General features: G+C 45.5%; 1 protein-coding gene across 4 annotated transcripts in view; it reads right to left on the bottom strand.

The window, feature by feature from the left end:
* The window catches only part of Traf3 (TNF receptor associated factor 3), a 102,994-nt gene that overhangs the window by 74,276 nt on the left and 12,227 nt on the right, over positions 1 to 16,491 (bottom strand). Inside the window, exon 3 of one of the 4 annotated variants that reach the window (XM_029484674.1) lies at positions 3,706 to 3,812. The exons of the other annotated variants lie outside the window; for them this stretch is intronic. The gene's annotated coding sequence lies outside the window, so the exon portion shown is untranslated. The remainder of the gene's footprint in view (positions 1 to 3,705; positions 3,813 to 16,491) is intronic. 4 annotated transcript variants of the gene reach the window in all.

Here is a 16,491-nt window from a genome sequence, read left to right as displayed (position 1 = left end):
CTACACAGAGAAACCCTGTCTCGGAAAAAAAAAAAAAAAGAAAAAAAAAAGAAAAAGAAAAAGAAAAAAAAAGGAAAGAAAAGAAAATCAAGCTATGCGAACAACTTTTAATCACTGCTGACTATTAGCTATTGCAAATTGTAGCTAAGAACTCTGTGCTTGGCTCGCCAGAGCCCCTGCCAGAACTAGAGCAGCAGTGTCTCTATTACACATGAGAACACGGGAAACTGTCCATGGGGAGCCATGAGCCCTGCAGCCTAGGCAGGACCCACTCCCTCCACGTCCTTACCTGGGAGGGCTGTGGGCATCTCTAAGGCCACTGCAGCAGGCCGTGTAGACCCTCCCGTGCAGAATGGAATGGCTTGCCAAGCAACTATTAAGATGCACAATTGGAGGGATATTTGGAGCAGCTGCAAAACCTCTATTAGGGATAACAAAATGGGTAAGTGAGTCCCAGACTCTTTAAGGTTAAACGCTCACCAGGGTGAGGTTTACTAACACAACAGACTACAGTAATGAAGCGACTTCTCAAACTTTTCCAACAAAGCCCCCACGGCACAGGAGAGGAGACCCTCAGGGGAAGCACTGAAGCAACTCAATTAACATGAATCCCTAGGTTCTTTATTAAAAATTCACAGAGTTTACAATGAACTGAAAGCCTTCCCCCTGCCATTCTTATCCTTCCCCTCACAGCTGCAGACAGAGAGCACGCCTTCCGCTCGCTCTACTTGCTCCTTGCCACCTCCTCCTCTCCCCCTTGTTCCAGCCCCTATTTCCCCATCACCAATGATCTCCACCCAAAAGGCTCTTCAAACTTAGCCAGTCAAACCCTGAACTCAGTGTCCTCTCCCTCCTCCCATCTGTCTCCAGCATCCCTGGTCGAATAAACAGTACTACACAACTGCTCAGCCCAGAAGGCACTCCTTTCTCACATGCTCCAGCCTCAAAACCAGAGCCAAGCAAGCACCAAGCCAAGCATCTCACTCCTGTCCTCTCCCTCTCTCGCTCCAGTCCTCATACTTCCTGCTCCTTGTGCCTGAAGCTTTCTGCTCTCAGGTCTGCACAAGGCTCCCCTGCCCTTTTCTCACCCAGTCCTAACTTGGATGCCATTCACTCAGAGCCCTGGCAAATACAGCAAGAGAGCCGGCCCCTGCTCACAGTCTCATCATGAGTCTGCCTCCTCTTCTCGCTCTTTATTCTAACAGACTCGCTGTTGGCTGCTCATTCCTTCCCTCCCTCCCTGAAACACCAACTTCAAGACGACCAGAATTTGAACATACCAAATTGATCCCAACTCTCATGGGGATGCATATATGTTTAGTGACTCTATGCAAAGCCTTATTTTAAAAATAGTTTTACTGTTAAAAATGAAAACATTCGCTCCTTCTAAAGCAAGAAGGAGACTGCATGCCGCAGAACAGCACACAAACAGGAGGACATCATTCAGTGTCCTGGCAGCTGTCACAGGAGTGCTGAAGACCACAGCACTATGTCAAGTAGAGAAAACTGGAAACAACCTAACATGTCCAACCATATAGAACTTAGTCAAGAAACCATGACACAACCATTACATAACCAACCACATTATTAAGAAAGACCTCTGGCCTCAACCGTAGACAAAGCACTATAGGCAAGTGACAAGAGCTGAAGACAGGCAACGTGGTCTTGCCTGGGGAAAGGCACAGTAATTGATTCTGCAATGCCAAATGGTCAGCCTTGGACAGGCACGCATGTAAGTAACATTATACACACCAAACAGGTTATACTGTGTACCTAGGAAAACATACGCACACGTATACACATATGTAACAGTTAAAGAAAGAGGCCATGAATTTGAAAGAAAAGAAAGGGCCAGATGACACACAGAGAAAACCTGTCTTAAAAACAATCCTCATCTGTCTGGGGGCCTAGCTTTAACTCCTAACACCTACCTGGTGGCTCCCCACCGACTGTAACTCTAGTTTCAGGAGACCGGACACCCTCTTCTGGCCTCCACAGTTAGCAGGCATACACAAGGTACTAAGACATGCACGTAGGCACACATTTGTATGTATATACATAAAATAATAATTTTTTAAAATTTGAATCATAAAATCATCCACACTTAGTATACAGTTTCTAAATGACACAGACTTTTTTAAAAATGAAGGCTAGAGACATACCTCAGTCTCATAGCTGGAGACATAGCTCAGTGGTAGAGTGCTTGCTTAGAATGCTCGAGGCCTGAGGGTCAGTCCCCAGCACCACCAAACAAACAAACAAACAAACCAAAAACCTAGGATCAAAACTGGGTGTGGTGGAACACCCTGTAATCTTAACTTGCAAAATGGAGGCAGAGAACTATGTGTTCAAAAGTAACTTCAGCTACAGGGGCAGAATGGCCAAGGATACAAGAAACCTTGTTGAGAAAAACAAAAATTAAGACAAGGACTAGAGTTTCTGTATAAACAGCGGCCAGTCATTACATGCAGAACGTGTAGTTCCCCAGCAGGAAAATCATCTCCGTTATCTCCAGCTCCTTTTTCATGAAATATGTGTCCACCCAAGACCAGCCTCAGCTCAATCTGTCACCCACAAATCATCTGAAGTGCCTCACAGTCTCTTCTCTCTGAAGCCCCTCAGGATTCCTGACACCAGGGTCTTGTCTTCCTTCTCAAATTTGATAATGCTACAGCACAGCCTGCCAGAGGGGACAGAAACGAAGTGACTCTTTGCCCATCCACAACACGGAGCCAGACAAACAGCACTGTAAACAGACAGACACCTGACCTCCCACATAAGGAGACCAAGCATTGAGCTATGACACAAGTGCGGCACCCCAACTTTACTGTCCACAGTGTGTATGCTGGAGTAATTATGGCAATACAATGCCTTGAGTTTTCCATTTCCTTGTTGGTGATGAAAGGTAACTTCAAAGCTTCTAACATCGTACAACTCCCCATCTGAAGACAGGGAGAACTACAGGACAGCTTTGGGATCAAAGAATTCCCAGGAGGTGCAGTCACTGTCCCTGCCCCTCATCACTCCTCACCCTTTTTATTCCAAAGGGGGAAGAAAAAAAAAAAACAGATGACAGAGAAATCCCCTATGCAAAAGTCCCAACTCTGCGGGAAGGAAGGCGGGTCCCTGTAAATCATCCCGCTATCCTGATGGAAAGGACGACAGGTAAGGCAGATGGACGCACAAGTGTGCTGAGGGAAGAGTGAAGGCCCCTGCAGCAAACAGATCAGGAGGCCTGAGTGCAGGGGCAGGCCCACCACAGGAAGGATGAGCCAGGAGCACAGCAGGCTGGCATCTAAGAGAATGGAAATGGTGTCAGGGTAGTAGGGCACAGCACATGTCGACCATGAGGTGGCCCTGGGGAGAGGGAAGAGCACCAGCATGACAAAAGGGCTCGTGGGAACTGAGGGACCGGATGGGTGACAGCAGGATTCAATACAGCCCCTAGGGACCAAACAGGCAGGAAGAGGAGGGGTCAGTGAGGAATGCCCTTCTGGCTGTGGACAGAAGCAACTGGTTGTGACCAGAATTCTAGGGAACGATCATGGAACACCCAGGTAGTCTCAGTTGGCCCAGTCACTCCCTCTGTAACTTTCCAGTGAAACAGTTCCCTCTGGGGATGGACAGATGGCTGGGTGGTTACAGCACTGGCTGCTCTTCCAGAGCTCCAAATTCAATCCCCACTGTATTCAATTCAATATATACCGTAGCTCACGACCGTCTGTATCTTCAGCCCCAGGGAATCTTGTTGCTTTCTTCTGGCTTCTGGAGGCACTGCATGGGGTACACAGATGCACAAGCAAGCAAAATACCTACACACATAAAATAAAATGGAAAACAACAAAAATCACTCCTCTACTGGTCTCGTTAGCTGACAGATCAACTGTGTGAGGAGCTCTGTTCAGTCTGTCACAACCCTGCCAATCCCCGCCACTGTCCTGGAGTGAGCTAGTAGGCTTCTGTCTGTGGCAACAAGCTAGCTGCCCGCACGGCTTCCTGAACACACTGTACTTAGGGCAGAGCCTAGTACATACTCAGTGCTCCAGCAGCAGGCCAATAAACACTCAGGACCAATAGCAGAACCCAGAGGGCACAAGCTCAAAACACACTTGGGGAACTTGAACCACAGCTGGAAATTTATTATCTTTCTAATAGCACCTACTCAAAAATTCCCAGCTTACTAATCTAAGTTTTGCCGTAGACTAGAGTCGTGGAAGAAAATATCCAGGTGAATGTAACAGACATCTGGCCTTCTATCCCAGGTGCTCTAACTGCCTGTTCCCTCTGCTAGCTTTATTTTATTTTTATCACATATATGCATAAACATATGTGTCTCTGCAGGTAGGAATGTACACATGAGTGCAGGGACCTGTGGAAGCCAGAGAAGTTGGGCCCCCTAGAGCTAAGAGTGAGAGGCAGTTGTTCTCCTACAAGAGTGGTTTGTGTCCCTGAACCTCTTTCTAACCCATCTCTCCAGCCTCCACCTCACCCCCACCAGTTTTAACACACACCCTGACTCCAGTCCTGCTATGTGAAAAAACATTTTTAATGCTGAAGTCACTTAATGACTGAAGATAGAATTTTCTATCAGAAACACTTCACCTCACAAAAACATTAAACCTGGGCCAGGCATAATGGCACACACTTTTAACCCAGCACTCAAGACACAGAGGCAGGCTGATCTCTATGAGTTGCAGGTCAGACAGGGCTACATACGCAGTGAGGCCCTGTCTCAAAATAAACACACACATTAGCCCTGAGTCACACATTTAACAAAAGCAAGAAAGGATGTCCTTGAATAATTTCTAGAACAAGGTTTCTCACACTGGCACTAATGAGATTTCAGACCACGTAAGTGGAGCCGAGCATGGACTGTGGGGTTTTGTTTGTTTGCTTCTTTGTTTTTGAGACAGGTTCTTATGTAGCCCAGGCTGGCCTCAACCTTGCTAAGTAGCCGAGGAATTATTAAACTTCTAATCCCCTGCCTCCATCTCCTGAGTGCCGGAATTATTGGTCTGGGTCACTACATTCAATATATGCAGTGTTGGGGATAGAATCCAGGACTCTATGCACACTAGGCAAACACAGTACCAACTGAGGTACGTCCCCTACCCCTCAAATGATCTTTTAAATAATTCGAACTATGAAGATAGGGATCAGGTAAAACGTAAGTGTCCCTTAAAGACAAGAGATGAGCACTTGGCAGGTGGGTCATGAGTTCAAAACCAGTCTGTTACCTAGAGAGTTCTTGGCCAGCCCACAGTGTGTTAATAGAACAACTAAAGACACCAGCTGATCTAGCCTCTGATGGAAGTGAACACGCACAGACAGACACACAGCATCCCAGTGAGACAGTACATCAGAGATGCTGACAATCCTTCTGGAGAATGAGTCTGAAGGAAGAGGCTGTGGGAGAGAACACATGAACTGGCCTTTTCACTGCTAAGGATGAAGACACTAAACACACCAGCCACGTGGCTGGCCATGGCCTTTGAGGCTGACAGACACAGGAAAACAAGACTGAAGACCCAGATTCCAGCACAGGCAACACTGGCTGGAATCACAAAGGTGACAGACGGGTCTCCAACAGCTACACCTTCAACCACAGCACCACCCACAGGGGCACTGAAGTTAGTGTGGAATTCTACTTGAAGAGTTTGGGTGTCCCAGAGCCCACAGAGCAACAGCACACGTCCCACACAGGCACTCTGTTCCCCCTGCCATCATTTCCATGAACACCACTTACTGCAGAAAAGTCAGAGTCTCTCACACATGCTAAATCACTTGAGACATTTCTAACATCTCAAGAAACTGTATCCGCTCACCACCTTTTATGGTACATCTATCTCAGAAGAGCCATCAAGCAAACCAGGCATTGGCGGGTCTCTTGGCCTGCCACAGTTCCCTTGACAAGGAATGGCAGTATATTGACTGAAATTTTTCATGAGAACAAAACAAATAGCCAATTTCTAAAATTTTTAAGTAAATATGCCCTTAAGGGCCAAAGAAAACTGAACACAAATAGGGACATGTCCATAAGTGCAGATTCTTCTGTGCTCAAGGAAGGTCAAAGTCCTTGCGGGTACGTGTTTAAGGTGTGGACTCTATGGTAGACACAGGATACCTCCTGTCCTAAAAGATCCATTTCAGCACACAGGAAGATTTCAGGTGTTTGTAACAGTAAAAATACACATTTACACCAGAGTGTAAAATTCACACAAGTTTTAAATAGGACCACAGAGCCCAGTATTAAGAACAAGCTAGTTACTGTAGACTGTTGTGCTCTCAGCCCTCTGAAAGGGCATAGGTCACACATTTACTGTGTCACTGGAAGGCCCCCACAGTGGGCAAATTTTGGGAGATACTTATAGTCATTTTCAATGCAATAAAAATGTCCCAATTATTTTCCCAGTCCAGGTCAATTAGAGAGTAAAGAATCTGAAGGAGACTCAGGAGAACTGAAGGGTCCAAGTCTCTATAGGGAAATCAGTAAAGACTGACCCTGTCTGTGAAGACAGGCCAAGTAAGTGCTGCTATTCCTGAGTTTTCAACCACCTTTTCAGTGAACCTCATGGGGTTCCCTCCTCAAAGACAAGAATTTTATCAATGCCTATTTTTGTGGTGTATGTAGCCATCATCAGCCGCTCAAAGAGAAATAGGCAGGGCTAGAGACGCAGTTAAACTGGAGATGTACTTAGCACGCACGAGGCCCTGGATTCAGCCTCCAGACACAGTGGCCCACATATATAATGCCACCACCCGAAAGGTAGAGAGGCAGAAGGGTTATCATCTCAAGGCTGTCTTCAGCTACACGAGTGCAAGGCCTGTTTGGGATTCAAGAGACTCTGCTGCTAATTAATTGTAAAATATGAAGCTACAAAGGCAGAGAGAAACAGACTGTTCTATAAGCAGGAGAGCTACTGGCTCTAACTCTTAGCCCCAATCCTAGCAAGAATAATCTACTTAGAGTCTCAAGTTAGTCACTAGTCTCCATTACTATTCTTGTGCCGGAAGGCCACTAGTTCTAATTAAACACTTGTGCTAAGTGATATTTTATTTTACTTGCTTATTTTGAGACCGGACATCACTGCATAGCCAAGGCTGGCCAGGAATTTGCTATGCTGGCTTCAAAATCACTGTTTTCCTACCTGGATTCCCAAGTACTGAATTGCAGTATATGCCACCACACATGACTTAGACACTTTTTTTTCATCTCATCTCTCTAAGAGGTGGGTGCTGTTGTCTCTATTTGTAGATAGAGAAACAACATACATTGTGGATGAAGTCATTGGCCCCATGATCACTGAGGTAAAATAGACTGCACCCAGCATCCACTGTTAGTCATCACACCACCCTTGACCCAGGACATCCCCAGACATGCATCATCTGAACAAAAAGAAAGCAACAAAAAGCTGAGGGCCTGCCGTCCCTCCAGTGGCTTTAATACCCAACGAGAATCCCATCTCAGTCATTCGGTAGCACTTGCAATCCTAGCCCTCAGGAGGCTACAAGAAGAGTGAGTTCCAAGGCAGCCTGGGCTACACAGTGAATTGCTGTCTTTTAAAAAACTTCCTGTCTTCTATAAAAAGCCAGGCTGGAGGCTGTACCATGAGTACAAGCCACTTTCTAGCACGTCTACTCTTGCCTTGACTGTCAGTCACTAAGTGGCTGGGGAAATGGACGCTTTCTATCTATTTGTGTTTTCCTGTTTTCTTTCTAGAAGTATTTTCCAAGCTTTTTGCTGGTAAGAACCAAGTCATATGACATTTGTCTTAGTCATAAAACACTATGACCAAAAGCAACTTAGGGAGAGAAGGGTTTACTGCCTTGCTCCTCATGGCTGGCTCAGCGTGCTTTCCTATAACAGAACACCAGCCCAAGGGTAGTATTGCCCAATGTGAGGTAGGCCAGTCCCCATCAATCATCAATCAAGAAAATGCCACACAGGCCAGTAAGGGGAGGGAGCACCTTCTCAACTGAGGTTCCCTCTTCACAGATTACTCTAGTTTATGTCAGTTGACATAAACCAGCCAGTCTAAGAGTTTTATCTCCATCACATCTAGCCAAGTGACCTTCAAAGAACAGAAGACAGATACCCATCTGTGGGTTCCATTTATTTCTGATTTACAGAAGATATTGCATTGTCTGAAAGATAAAGCCTGGCATACCAAATTTAAATGTGCTGGCAACACAGGAGCCAAGCAATAAGTGAAGACAAGAATGGAGGACTTGGGAGAGGACTAACAACTGCTTGGTGGGAGCCTCCTCCTGACTGCCTGCAGGTCTGCACACGGACCTGCTCACACTGCCCGTCCCATAGACTGTAGGACGTGGCAGCTACAGCACCACTCAGTCTCTCACCCAAGTACTGCCCGGTATGCTTCTGAATTCAGAATACTTCTATTATTTTATTTATTTACAATACAGTCATTGCCCCCCCCCATCACAGTCCCCCCTACCACAGTTCCTCATCCCATCCCTCCTCCCCCTTACATCTGAGAGGGTGTCCCCGCCAGGCCTCCCCCTTCCCTGCAGCCTCAAGGATTAAGTTCATCTTCTCCCACTAAGGCAGACCAGGCAAACCTCGGCTATACTCGTGCCAGGGCCTCAGGCCCCTGTATGATCCTGGTTGGTGGCTCAGTCTCTGGAGCTCCCTGGGGTCTGGGTAAGTTAAGACTGTTGGTCTTCCTATGGGGTTGCTCTCCCTTCAGCTTCTTCAATACTTCCCCCCAAACTCAACCATGGGGTCCCTAACTTCAGTTCAATGGTTGGTTGAGTTTAAGTATCTGCTCCTGTTTCAGTCAGCTGCTGGGATGGCCTCTCAGGGACTTGTTTTGTTTTTTTTTAAAAGACAGCATCTCACAATGGAGCCCAGACTGACTGCAAACTCATGAACCTCTTATTTCCACCTCCTGAATATTAATTACAATGTTCAGTATGGAGAGGAAGCTCAGCTGCTCAGCACACATAAGGCCCTGGGTTCACTTCTCAACTCCACACATCCAAAAATGACAGGTGTATGCCATCATGCTTGCTCAAAGAATCAGCAAGCTCCTATTTCTGGTCTTCCCTGATAGGAATGATCTGGAGTAGGGTCCACAGGTTTGTCGTTATTCTGACAGGTGGAATGTGTCAGAATTCAGAAATACCAGATCAACCCATTCAGAGAAGCTGCTATGAAGCAAGCCTGAGAAGGCAGCCTGCAAATCTGGTCAGGAAGTCCCCATGGAAGCCATACTTTCCATCAGAGAAGTCTGGGGGGTTTCCAATGACGGTCATGAGATGACATTAAACTCTTCGGAATGAAACAAACAAACAAACAAACAAAGTCAGGTGGTTTAATCCCAGCACTCGGGAGGCAGAAGCAGGCTGAGTTTGAGGCCAGCCTGGTCTACAAACCGAGTTCCAGGACAGCCAAGCTACAGAGGAACCCTGTCTTGAAAAACAAAAATAAATAAATAATAAATAAATAAACAAATAAATAGATATGATGTTTGGTCCATCTCTTCCATTTCTAAAATTCCCCATAGTCTTTTAACAGTTCCACAATTGCTCAAATGACTGAGGCTCAAGACAATCTCTTAACTATATGTCTATGCTAAAAAAAAAATAATAATAAAATAAAGGTAGATTAGCTCCAATATACGATGGCACAAAATAAACATTTCCCATATCAAAATGGAGAACTGGGGCATAGCAGGGAGACATCAGGCCAAAGCAAGATCACCATTTCACAGGCACACATCAAATCCCAAGGCTCTCAAGGCTCCCTGCAGACCGGGGCTCTCAGTTCCCACTGGATTGAGTAGCACCAGACTTCAGCGGTGCCCCTGCAGCACACAGGGCCCCTCTCTATCTCGGAGGCTTCAGTCTGTGGCTGCCACTGTTCTTAGGAGACATGTCATGGTCCTGGCAGCTCCAGCATCTCGGGGTCTTGGGTGTAGTTTAGGCTTTACCATCATAACTTCCCACCGTGACCTCTTGAGGCCTCACTGTAGGGTCTCCAACCCTACCAGACCTGGCTTGACTCCAGCAGCTTTCCGGAACCCTGGTGCAAGCTGCCTCTACTACCTCATAATCATGCATTTTTTCATGTCTGAAAACCACGTGGACAATAAAGTCCTGCTGCCAGCTGAGGATACAGTCTGGCCCCTTCTCCACAGGTATCCTAGCTTCTCTGTGCCTTGATGGTTGAACCTGGGAAGTCACTTCTCTAGAGGTGTGTTTCCAAGCAGGAACTCCTTCCTCAGCATTAGCCATCCAGTCTCTCTTTCAAATGCATTTTCTTTTTCACTAATGACCACTCTTCTGATGGGCTGGGTCTATTCTCAGAGCACCTCTCCTCTACTGTCTTAGTGCGGATTTTGAGGATTCTTTGATAGTGCTTATCTTGTAAACAGGCATAACTACTTCTTCCACACCACCCTCCCCTGCAACTTCAAACTCTGTCTTTACCAAACTACACACATTATCTTTGCTCTTCCCTACTGTAGATCTTAGTAAGAGCAGTAACAGTAAGCATGCCAGCCTTGATGGTGTGCTGTCTTAAGTCTTCTTAAATTCCCTAGGTATGGAGGCATGCCTTGAATCCCAGCACTAGGCAGGCAAAGTTAGGAGGGTCTCTGTGGCCAGCCTGATCTACATAGAGAGCTCCAGGACAGCCAGGACTACATAGAGAGACCTCATCTCTAGATAGATAGATAGATAGATAGATAGATAGATAGATAGATAGATAGATAGATAGAATTCCTATTCCAGACAGCTTATTGCCTTTGAATTCAGCCGCACCCGAGTTTTTAGAGCATGGACAGCCTCCTGGAAGTTCAGAGCACACCTTTTCCATCCGCCTTCCCAGCAGCATCCCACTAAGCCCTGCTGATAGCACTCCAGGCTTTCTCCAGCCCTCAATTCCAAACTCTAAGAAACACGCTTCTGGGTCTGTCTGTGATGGAGTTTCCGAGAGGTTTAGCTGGTGCGGGTGACACCAGCACCTGGACCTGGGGCCCTGGAGTGAATACAGTGGAAACACAGAGGAGCCCTGAGCACCAGCAGTCATCTCTTCCCTGCATGATACACTGTATCCTTAAATCATTAGCTAAAATAAATACTTTGTTTCTTAAGTTGCTTCTTGTCTGGTCTTTGGTCACAGCAGCGAGAAAGCAGTCAGAAGAAAAACAATGATTCCAAGGGGTGGCTGTTGCTATAGGTCCATCTGGATTTATATTCTAAATCCAAAGTTAACATACAGATTACCCATCTACCCCAACTTTCCAGCCTCTGCTCACTCGCATAGTATACATGCTCAACACCCAGAAACAGTTCCATTAAATAAACAGGGCATGGTGCATGCCTTTGGTCCCAGCACTCAGGGGCAGAGGCTGACACAGGGAGAGATCTGTGAGTTTGAAGCCAGCCTTGTCAACATAGCAAGTTCCATGCCAGACAGGACTACATAGTAACACTTCGTCTTGAAAAACAGAACAAAACAAACAAACAAACAAACAAACAAAAACAAAACCCCAAAACCAAGCAGCTGGGTGTGATGGCACACGTGTATACCCAGCACTTGGAGGAACTCCATGGTGGTCCTTGGCTACACTGAGTCCAAGGCCAGCCTAGGCTAAATGAGGTCATATCTCAATGTCTATTAAAAAAAAAAAAAAAGTCATGCCTAGAAAACCAGAAGGGAAAGCTTTACATATGAAGGTGTGGTTTCAAGGAGGGCTACTGAGAAAGCTTCTTGGAGGGTAAACCGTTTCTGATAGGGTTCATTCCAAGCGCGACTAAAACCTGAAGTAGTTCCTAAGAACTCTAGGAAAAATCGAAACATCATCTACACTAATACAGATATACAGCAAGCCATGCTGTAAGAACCAGAATCCAAAAATAAGGCAAGCTGAGCTGGGCAAAGCTCCGGGTACTGCGTAGACTACAGAATAAGGCAGGCGAAAAACATGGCATCAACTATGGGGAAGCCGCTGACCTTACACCTCAGTTACTGTCCTCCGCAGAGACTAACTACCCAAGCCTGGCCCACACTGGTCAGCCCTGGGCCACAGTCACCACACTGTGGTACAGAAGACTCTGAAGGTAACAGTGGCAAAGAAGAACATGGCATCCAATAACAGCCAGAGGCTTACAGAGAGCAGGCATTTTGTCCCATATGACATTACAAAAAACTGGCAAATTTAATGAATTTTTTTTAAAAAAGAAAAGAAAAGTAGACAGCATACTGAAAACTTACATTTGTAACCTCACTGTGGCAAGAGACCACAGAGCATATAAGATCAGAGGTCCTTGACCTCAGGAGTCACGAGAGAAGGAGAAGACCCAGGGCCCCTGAGATTCCCATCAGTCCTTCTGGTGTATCACATACTTAAAGTAGAACATGTTTTTCTTTTTTTTTTTTTTGGTTTTTCGAGACAGGGTTTCTCTGTATAGTCCTGGCTGTCCTGGCAGTAACTCACTTTGTAGACCAGGCTGGCCTCGAACTCAGAAATCCGCCTGCCTCTGCCTCCCAAGTGTTGGGATTAAAGGCGTGCGCCACCACGCCCGGCTAGAACATGTTTTTCATTCGTGCTTTTTGCACTCAAGGTCAGACGCCTAGAAATGACCTGCTTGGAAAACAGCACCACTGACTTCCCAGACAGAAGTGTTGGGGCTCCCCAGGCAGTCACAAGCAGACATGACTCTTTCCTCATGATTCTAACACACTATGGTGTGAGAGGCAGACTTCTAGTTTCATTATTCATCTCCACCCTCCTCATTCTTCTGTGACATCATCATCTGGTCTTTTGCTCATTTACTGTTGCAGACATCAGCTGAGAAAGGCTAAGAAGGCGAGAGCCACAGAAAATGAGATTTCCATGTCAGAGCTGATGCATGCACCTTTATGCACACTAACTGTGCAGACAGGTACATATCCCACTCTTTTATGCAGAAACCAGCCACAAGTTTATTCTAACAAGCAAAGAAATCTCCTAGAATGATCTGCATGAAAAAAGGAAATTTATGATATACAGGCTTACTATTATTATTTTTTACCTTTTTAAAAATTTTATATGCATTGATGTTTGCCTCCATGTATGTCTGTATGAGGGCGTCAGATCCCATTTATTTATTTATTTATTTATTTATTTATTTATTTATTTATTTATTATATGTAAGTACACTGTAGCTGTCTTCAGACACTCCAGAAAAGGGAGTCAGATCTCGTTACGGATGGTTGTGAGCCACCATGTGGTTGCTGGGATTTGAACTCCGGACCTTCAGAAGAGCAGTCAGGTGCTCTTACCCACTGAGCCATCTCACCAGCCCCCCAGATCCCTTGGAACTGGAGTTAGACAGTTGTGAGCTACCATGTAGTTGCTAGGAATTGAACCTGGGTCCTCTGGAAGGGCAGACAGTGTTCTTAACCACTGAGCTATCTCTCCAGCTCCACTATTATTTTCTCAACGAAGCTTTTTAAAGAACAAACAGAAATACTAGCCAGGCATGGTGGCACACGTCTTTAATCCCAGCACTTGTGAGGCAGAGGCAGGCAGATCTCTGAGTCTATAGGCCAGCCTGGTCTACAAAATTAATTCCAGAACGGCTGAGGCTACACAGAGAAACCCTGACTTGAAAAACCAAAGAGAACTGAAATACTACCTTAAATTTCTTAACATGAGTTTCGAGTAACCTTGCTAAATAAACTCACAGGAAGAGGCCACAAACCCAAAGCTGCTCCTAGAAACCACTATCAAACTCTTAGACTCTGGTCACAGGTAACAGTGAGGCTCACTGCTGAGCCCACCCCAGGGCTCCGCCCACCTGGGATCCCTCCACTTAGGGAAGAAGCAGGAAGAGCAGCCTGGGTGACACAGCAAGACAGGGTAGGTCTAGAGAAGAGCAAAGTAGCTCCTGGCAGGGAATGACACATAGATTTGATTCGGCGACTGCCACGCTATGAATGGTGACCCTCCAGAGTTTACTCAGAGTCTTCATTCACAGCACTGAATCCATTCAAAGGCTTAGCTGACACTACTGCTGAGAGAGAGAGCACTGTGCTATCTGAGTGTCACACACACTGGTGGGTGGTTTACACTCTTCACATTAGCACAATCCCATCTGCATTCCACCCCTTAACTCCCGAAGGCTTCTTTAGAGAGCTTGCTGTCTAGGAGTTCTGAGCAGCCATACTCAGCAATGCCATCAACAACATCGGTAACAACAGACCTGAGACCACAATGAAAAAGGAAACCCTGATCTAGACGTTCCAACCACACTGGCATCTGAGTGTAACCATCTTGGATCCTTGAAGGCAGATCAGCCACCAGACAGATCTCAGTGACTGCCTTCCACCAATGCTATCTACAAAGGAAGAACCAGATAAATAAAGTACACCTTTGCCCTGTCACAGCATCAAGGACAGAGTACCCTTCCTGAGTCTCCAGGTAGACACGTGTGATAAAGGTAATGACAGCCATGATCTTCCCAGCTGTCAGGGGAACTCTTGACCTTAAAGCCAATACCACAGTCATGCTAAGAAGATGGGCTGGCGAGATGGCTCAGCGGGTAAGAGCACTAACTGATCTTCCAAAGGCCCTGAGTTCAAATCCCAGCAACCACATGGTGGCTCACAACCATCTGTAATGAGATCTGATGCCCTCTTCTGGTGTGTCTGAAGTCAGCTACAGTGCACTTATATATAATAAATAAATCTTTGGGCCAGAGCAAGCAGGGACTGAGCAAGTAGAGTTGACCAAAGCGAACAGAGGTCCTAAAAATTCAATTCCCAACAACCACAGGAAGGCTCACAATCATCTGTACAGCTATAGTGTACTCACATATATAAAATAAATAAATAAGTCTTAATAATTAACATAAAAAGAAACATTGGAAATAAGAAAGTATGTGGTATCATCAGCAAGTCTGCTTTGAAATCCTCCTAGGATTTTCTATGACTGGAGATAGGGGAGGCCAGGTATCAAAATTCTATATAATGTATTAGTCTATATAAACAATGCTAAAGATATCACAGAAAGAGGAAATTACAAACCAATATCCCTTATGAACATAAGCACAAACATCCTCAGCAGAACCCAGTATCTGTTAAAAGGGTTGCATACATGACAAGCCAGGATTTACTCAGGGGATGCAAGGAAGATTCAGTACACACACTCATTAGGGCTAGAGAAACCCATCAGTTAGTAGGACTGCTTGCCATGCAAGCATGAGTACCTGAGTTTGATACACACACACACATAACTCTAACACAGTATTCTAATAGCACAAAGGAAAAAAAATACATGCTCATTCAGAAACTACAAAAGAACTTGACAAATTTCAACAACCTATTATGATTAAAAACAGAAAACGAAGGCCAGGAGTAGTGGCACATACCTTTGATCCCAGCATGCAAGAGGATCTCTGTGAATTCAAGGCCAGCTTGGTCTACAAAGCAAGCTCTAGGACAACCAGGACTCAACAGAGAGACCCTGACTCGAAAACAAAACAAAATCAGCAAACAGGAACAGACAAGAGCAGGAACTTCTTTACTATAACAAAGAGCCTTTAAGGCTTTGCACTAAACCCCTACTCATGCTGGCCATCAAACCCAGGGCCCTGCAGAGGCTAAGCACTGAACCAGTGAGAGACTGACAGGTTCCTCTAAGATCAGAAGCAATACAAGGGGTCTTCACCTCCATTGTGAGCTTCATATTATCTTGGATACTTGAAGATGCAGTCTTTAGGTAGAAAGAAAGAGGGGGCTGGTGAGGGGAGGGAGAGGGAAGTAGATAGATCAGGTTGGAAAGTGCATGCAAAGTATCTATTTGCATGTAAAATGACTCAAGAATGTCAAGGGCTTAGTGAGATGGCTCAGAGGTTAAGAACACTGGTTGCTCTTCCAGTGGATCTGGGTTCAAAAATGCCTAGAACCCCCAACCATCTGTAACTAAAATCTGATGCCCTCTACTGGCCTCTGTAAGTACTAGACATATACACAGTGACAGATACACAAGCCCAATTCCCATACACATTAAAAAAAAAAAAAAAGCCAGGCAGTGGTGGGGCACACCTTTAATCCCAGCGCTTGAGAGGAAGAAGCAGGTAGATCTCTTGAGTTCAAAGCCATCCTGGTCTACAGATTGAGTTCCAGGACATCCAGGGCTACACAGAGTCACAAAGAAACAAACAAACAATCCACAAAATACATATCTGCTACCAGCAACAGATAAATTCAGTAGTTATAGTATATCAAAACAGAAAGGAAAAAAAAAGCAATGCTTTTATACATGACAAACAACAATCCAAGATGAAAAAAAAATTCTATTTACAGTAGATGCCACAAGAACAAACTATTAAGGAATAAAATTACCCAAGGAGTTAACTATTTATACACAGAAACTACAAGGTAATAATGAAAATAAATGGAAGGAGGCTGGGGACAGGGGTTCAGTGTAAAGGAGGCTGGGGGGGGGCTCAGTGTAAAGGAGGCTGGGGGGCTCA

The sequence above is a fragment of the Mus caroli genome, chromosome 12 (genome assembly GCF_900094665.2).
Source record: "Mus caroli chromosome 12, CAROLI_EIJ_v1.1, whole genome shotgun sequence".
Taxonomy (NCBI): Eukaryota; Metazoa; Chordata; class Mammalia; order Rodentia; family Muridae; genus Mus; species Mus caroli.
The sequence above is the reverse complement of the archived record's forward strand: the minus strand, read 5'-3'. Positions and strand labels throughout refer to the sequence as shown.